We start from the raw sequence: 7500 nt of genomic DNA, 5'->3' as shown, positions 1-7500 counted from the left end.
CCATATGAGGAGGTGTGAAGAAGTGATGGTCCCAATAACATTGCATCTAATAGACAATGTCCAGGGTGTACCCCGCCTTCCGCCCGATTGTAGCTGAGATAGGCGCCAGCGCCCCCCGCGACCCCGAAAGGGAATAAGCGGTAGAAAATGGATGGATGGATGGAATAGACAGTGTCTCTTTAGCACCCCTGCTGGTGACATCGATCTAAATGTCCCAGAAGGTCCCAAAAAGGAGAGATTTTTCAAATTGACTGTGTGTCGCTTTTAAAAGTGCTCCCCCTCTGGTCAACATATGAAATAACAAGTGTGTAAGAAATTGAAGTGCGCCCCCTTTGGCCAAAATTAATTTAAAAAAATAAAATAAATATGTATATATAGAGACATACTGTAATAACTTGAAAGAAATAATTAAGATTAAAAAGCAATTGCAAACAAAATAAAAACAAAAGAACTAAAAGCAGTCTTTTACTCAAAATGAGTAAAAGTTGGGAACAATTTCTCATATTCTTTCTGTTTCTGTAAGATTGCAATATTTTCTCGTAAAAGTATTACTTTTATGTGAAATTATTACTTGTTAATGCAAAATGGTGACATTTGTCATATAAAATTCTGAATTTTATCACAATATTTCCATTTTTTTCTTGTAAAATAGTGAAATTTTTTTGAGTAAAATGATGACTTTTGTCATGATTTTGCCAAGTGAGTTTGTGATTATTGTTGTAAAGTTGCCAAAATTTTACAGTTTTCTTATAAAAGTCACAGTTTTATTGAATAAAATTATTATAAAATGTTTAAGTTTTCTTTAGTCGAGTAAAATTACAACTATTTTCATAAAATTTCCCAGATTTAAAGCTGTTCTTGTAAAACTGTGACTGTTATTAAGTAAAAGTCCAACTTTTATCACAATATTGCACAAATGTTCAGTTTTTCTTGTAACATGTTGACTTGCGTTGAGGAGAATGACGACTTTTATTTTAATATCACCAACATTCTAAGTTTTTCACCAAAAACTTTTTTATATTTATATTATTTATCTATATTATTAAGGTTGTAAATACCATTATAGTGGTACTTAATGAATACTTAGGTCTACTACACTACTGTATTTAATGTTGTCATTATGGTGGTACTTAATGAATACTTAGGTCTACTACACTACTGTATTTAATGTTGTCATTGTGGTGGTACTTAATGAATACTTAGGTCTACTACACTACTGTATTTAATGTTATTATGGTGGTACTTAATGAATACTTAGATCTACTACACTACTGTATTTAATGTTGTCATTATGGTGGTACTTAATGAATACTTAGGTCTACTATACTACTGTATTTAATGTTGTCATTATGGTGGTACTTGATGAATACTTAGGTCTACTACACTACTGTATTTAATGTTGTCATTATGGTGGTACTTAATGAATACTTAGGTCTACTATACTACTGTATTTAATATTGTCATTATGGTGGTACTTGATGAATACTTAGGTCTACTACACTACTGTATTTAATGTTGTCATTATGTTGGTGCTTAATGAATACTTAGGTCTACTACACTACTGTATTTAATGTTGTCATTATGGTGGTACTTAATGAATACTTAGGTCTACTACACTACTGTATTTAATGTTGTCATTATGGTGGTACTTAATGAATACTTAGGTCTACTACACTAATGTATTTAATGTTGTCATTATGGTGGTACTTAATGAATACTTAGGTCTACTACACTACTGTATTTAATGTTGTCATCATGGTGGTACATAATGAATACTTGGGTCTACTACACTACTGTATTTTAATGTTGTCATTATGGTGGTACTTAATGAATACTTAGGTCTACTACACTACTGTATTTAATGTTGTCATTATGGTGGTACTTAATGAATACTTAGGTCTACTACACTACTGTATTTAATGTTGTCATCATGGTGGTACATAATGAATACTTGGGTCCACTACACTACTGTATTTAATGTTGTCATCATGGTGGTACTTGATGAATACTTAGGTCTACTACACTACTGTATTTAATGTCATTATGGTGGTACTTGATGAATATTTAGGTCTACTACACTACTGTATTCAATGTTGTCATCATGGTGGTACATAATGAATACCTGGGTCTACTACACTACTGTATTTAATGTCATTATGGTGGTACTTAATGAATACTTAGGTCTACTACACTACTGTATTTAATGTTGTCATTATGGTGGTACTTAATGAATACTTAGCTCTACTACACTACTGTATTTAATGTTGTCATTATGGTGGTACTTAATGAATACTTAGCTCTACTACACTACTGTATTTAATGTTGTCATCATGGTGGTACTTAATGAATACTTAGGTCTACTACACTACTGTATTTAATGTTGTCATCATGGTGGTACTTAATGAATACTTAGCTCTACTACACTACTGTATTTTACTGTTGTCATTATGGTGGTACTTGATGAATACTTAGGTCTACTACACTACTGTATTTAATGTTGTCATTATGGTGGTACTTAATGAATACTTAGGTCAACTACACTACTGTATTTAATGTTGTCATTATGGTGGTACTTGATGAATACTTAGGTCTACTACACTACTGTATTTAATGTTGTCATTATGGTGGTACTTGATCAATACTTAGGTCTACTACACTACTGTATTTAATGTTGTCATTATGGTGGTACTTGATGAATACTTAGGTCTACTACACTACTGTATTTAATGTTGTCATCAAACATTAACCTGACACCTGAAAGTGTCAGAAAAGTCCCACACTGGTGTGTGTGGGGTTAGGGCGGGTGTTGTTGAGGCCGTTATCTGGGCAAACAAGCCCCTCACACGGCGCCCTCTCTGCCGCCTTTTGTGGTGCCGCTGTTTGGTTTGGGATAATAGAAAGGGGCGTGGCCAGCGTGGGCTGGACGTGCCGCCTTATCAGCCGGCCTTGAGTTCGTTACCACCGCCGTGTGACCCGGCGGCGTCACGGCGCTCTGCCGAGGCGTTTTACGGTGGCAAACACCGGAGGAGCGGAAAGGCGGCCGTAAAAAAGAGGGCGTGTATCAAGATAGGACGGCGGCGTGGGGGAAATACGCCTTTGAAGTCACGTGACACACATCAAAGGCTCCCAAGACTTGTGTGAGTGGGTCACTTCTTTTTACACTTGTAAGAATACCTGCTTGGCCGTTGCATAATTGCATTTGACTTGTCCGAGTTGATCTGAGAGTGTGAGCTGCTTTCCACGTGTGACCCTCAAGAAGGTGGAAGGAGGAGTCGATACGGGCAGTGAGTCCTTGATACCATTCACAAGCAAGTCTCCATTCAAAACCATTCTTCGTGCAAAATGTGTGTTGTTTGATAACATTCTATGATCAACTACAGTCCTCCAAGCTGGGTAACACACGGCACACTGACAAAGCTTAACTGAGTGTTACTATAACAATCTACAAGGTTAATAAAGCTGGTTTCTCTTTCTTCCTTTCCATTTTTCTGCTTTCTTTTGTATCTCTAGTAATCATGACGTATATGTAGTGTAGTATTTGAACAGGGCAGCACGGTGGAAGAGGGGTTAGTGTATGTGCCTCACAATACGAAGGTCCTGAGTAGTCCTGGGTTCAATCCCGGGCTGGGAATCTTTCTGTGTGGAGTTTGCATGTTCTCCCCGTGACTGCGTGGGTTCTACTCCGGCTTCCTCCCACCTCTAAAGACATGCACCTGGGGATAGGCCCCTCCCACCTCCAAAGACATGCACCTGGGGATAGGCCCCTCCTACCTCCAAAGACATGCACCTGGGGATAGGCCCCTCCCACCTCCAAAGACATGCACCTAAGGATAGGCCCCTCCCACCTTCAAAGACATGCACCAGGGGATAGGTCCCTCCCAACTCCAAAGACATGCACCTGGGGATAGGCCCCTCCCACCTCCAAAGGCATGCACCTAAGGATAGGCCCCTCCCACCTCCAAAGGCATGCACCTAAGGATAGGCCCCTCCCACCTCCAAAGGCATGCACCTAAGGATAGGCCCCTCCCACCTCCAAAGACATGCACCTGGGGATAGGCCCCTCCCACTTCCAAAGACATGCACCTGGGGATAGGCCCCTCCCACCTCCAAAGACACACACCTGGGGATAGGCCCCTCCCACCTCCAAAAACATGCACCTAAGGATAGGCCCCTCCCACCTCCAAAGACACGCACCTAAGGATAGGCCCCTCCCACTTCCAAAGACATGCACCTGGGGATAGGCCCCTCCCACTTCCAAAGACATGCACCTGGGGATAGGTTGATTGGCAACACTAAATGGTCCCTAGTGTGTGAATGTTGTCTGTCTATCTGTGTTGGCCCTGCCATGAGGTGGCGACTTGTCCAGGGTGTACACCACCTTCTGCCCGAATGCAGTTGAGATAGGCTCCAGTGACCCCAAAAGGGTATAAGCGGTAGAAAATGGATGGATGGACATGTGAATAATGCTGTATAATAGACTATTTATATTATTCACATGTAGAAAAATACCCAAGTATTTATTGTTTATTGTGAGCGAACTGTGGTGTTGAATTTCACCTATTTGTTAATTAAATAACCAAATGCATAGGCAATAATATAATGATGTGATTATACTTTTATATTCTTACATTCACTGTTACATGCGGCCATGAGTGTGATGCGGCTCTTCATGAAAACAATATTGACACCCCTCATCTACATCAAAAATATGACTTTCATGAGTGGCTGGACAGGACAGATTGGAAATATATATATATAAATATTTTTTTTTAACTCAATTTTACATTTTATTTTTCGACTGTGTTAAGAATCATTAAAAAAAAAATCACCATTCATTTAAAAATCGATTTTTTTCTGTTTATATTGTCCGATATGAACACTTTAAGGATGTCAACTGTGTCTTAAACTTTTTAATAAAAGTCTTACAATGGCCGCAGTTGGAAATAAGTTGTGACTCATCTCTTGATGTGAATCATAACTGACTTAACTGCTCATGAAGAAAACTACTCTTCCACACACTGAAGACAGGAAGTGAACATATATGGTCAACTAGGGGGTCGGAAGATATAAGCTTTGCTTCTTCCTACTCCTTTTCGAGCACATGGTCAAGAAAAAATGTCAAATATGTGATGCATGATGTTGAAACTGCATTCATGTGCCAAATAAACTGCAACAGTTTGACCCTGGAACAGATTATTTCTGTTGACATTACGTGAAGAGACAGCAGCAGAACAGCGGTCACACACACACACACACACACACACACACACACACACACACACACACACACACACACACACACACACACACACCTGTAAATCAAGAAAAGTGCAGACTCAATTGAGGTCCCCAGTGAGGCCCTCACACACGTGACACTACTCCCCCTGCAGGAAAGACGCAGTAGTGCATCTGCTGCAATCCCAGTGCAACACACCTGACCCCCAAGTAAATGTGCATGGTCATTGTGACGCGGACGTGAGTCACAAGGCTGGCAGCCCGATCTGGGCCAGCGTGACTCATGCTGAAGTGAAAGTGTGTGTGTGTGTGTGCGATCACTTTCTCTGTAAACAAAGAGTCTGACCTCAACACTGCCGGTGACTTCAAGGATGGATGACCGCTCTGAAGAGGGTTGGGCCTGGGTTCTAGAGACTCCCAGGAGAGGGAGGGGCTGAGTGGAGATGATTCAGGCCGCGTCACAAAGATGGCTGCCTGGAACTGTAAATAAATACAGCAAAATAAACATCTAATAAACTTCTTACACATTTTGCACACGCAACTTATTTTGATCATCATATTTAAGAACATATACACTATATGTCACATACACACATCCATATTTATAAACACACATCCAGACACACAAAAATATATATATATATACATACATAAACTTACATACATACACATATATATATGTACTTATATACACATACATACATACATATGTATATATGTGTATATGTATATACATGTATATATACACATGTGTATATATATACACACAATACATACATATGTATACATATTGTATATATATATACACATATATATATACAAACATACATACATATACACACATATATATATATATATGTGTATATATATATATATATATATATATATTAACACCATTTTGCAACAAACTATGGAAAAAGTGAAGCGGTGAATAGTTTATATTATGCATTACTGTATTTCCAGTCTTTTGCATTAAATGATGTGGCAGGTCGATTTTCTAATGATGTGTTGAACCAGAAGTGGCGTCAAAAGCCTCGAGTTTGACATCTGTGGATCAGACGCTATTTTAAGGTTGATGACACATCATGTTGGTGATTGGAGGTCAGTCCGGGTCTGGAAAGTGAGTCTTGTGTTGATGACATCATGAAGAAGATGTGAGTCAGCAGTTATCTTGTCAACAAACACAGATGATGACTCACTCACCTGTTGTTGTTGTTTGTGAGTCAGCAGTTATCTTGTCAACAAACACAGATGATGACTCACTCACCTGTTGTTGTTTGTGAGTCAGCAGTTATCTTGTCAACAATCACAGATGATGACTCACTCACCTGTTGTTGTTTCTGAGTCAGCAGTTATCTTGTCAACAAACACAGATAATGACTCACTCACCTGTTGTTGTTGTTTGCTCCTTTCCTCTTTCTATGAACACAACATGGCAGCCAAGACATCATGACACCACATGCAAGAAAGGTTAACAGAAGACTTCACATGTATAAATGTTGTAAATATTAGATAATACTTGTAGACATCAAATAATGACATTTGCTAAGTATATTTGTCTACATCCAAATAATAAACATCACATACCTGATTGTCATTGCACCCCATTTTTCCATTGCACTTCAATCATCTCCTAAATCACCAGCATCAGAAGCGACATATGGGTGTTGTTGATCACAATATGTGACATATGGGTGTTGTTGATCACACTATAGCAGTGGTGTCCAAACCACCAACCCCGGGCCAAACACAGTCCGCAGAGGTCTTCAATCTGGCCCACTTTAGTAAAGAACTTAACCCAGTGGGAGACTTCATTCATTTTAGCAGCCTGACAATTTTAACACCGTGTTATGTCGCCATCCTGTGGACGATGTAGGAAATAATGGCCATTGAACTTTAATTATGCACTGAAATGAAGATTAAGCAGCATTTATGCAAACAACCTTCCCTAGTCATGGTGCAAGAAAAAAAGTGAGATCCACCCAACACAAAATGTTAACACACAACCCAAATGGCTCACTGAACTTTGTGGACATTATTCAAAACAATGTCCACACACCACAAAAATGACACCCATTTAAATCCATTACAAAACCAGGATGGGAAAATGCAAAACACTATAGACACTTATCAATGTTTGGCACATTTTAGCTGCTTAAATTTTTTTCTGATTGATTACAAAACTTTAAGGAGGTCATAACGGAAGTAAACCAGGTAGGAGTCAAACTTTCACATACTCTTAATATCCAATTATATATCCATTAT

The sequence above is a fragment of the Nerophis ophidion genome, linkage group LG02 (genome assembly GCF_033978795.1).
Source record: "Nerophis ophidion isolate RoL-2023_Sa linkage group LG02, RoL_Noph_v1.0, whole genome shotgun sequence".
Lineage (NCBI taxonomy): Eukaryota > Metazoa > Chordata > Actinopteri > Syngnathiformes > Syngnathidae > Nerophis > Nerophis ophidion.
This window is presented reverse-complemented; position numbering follows the sequence as displayed.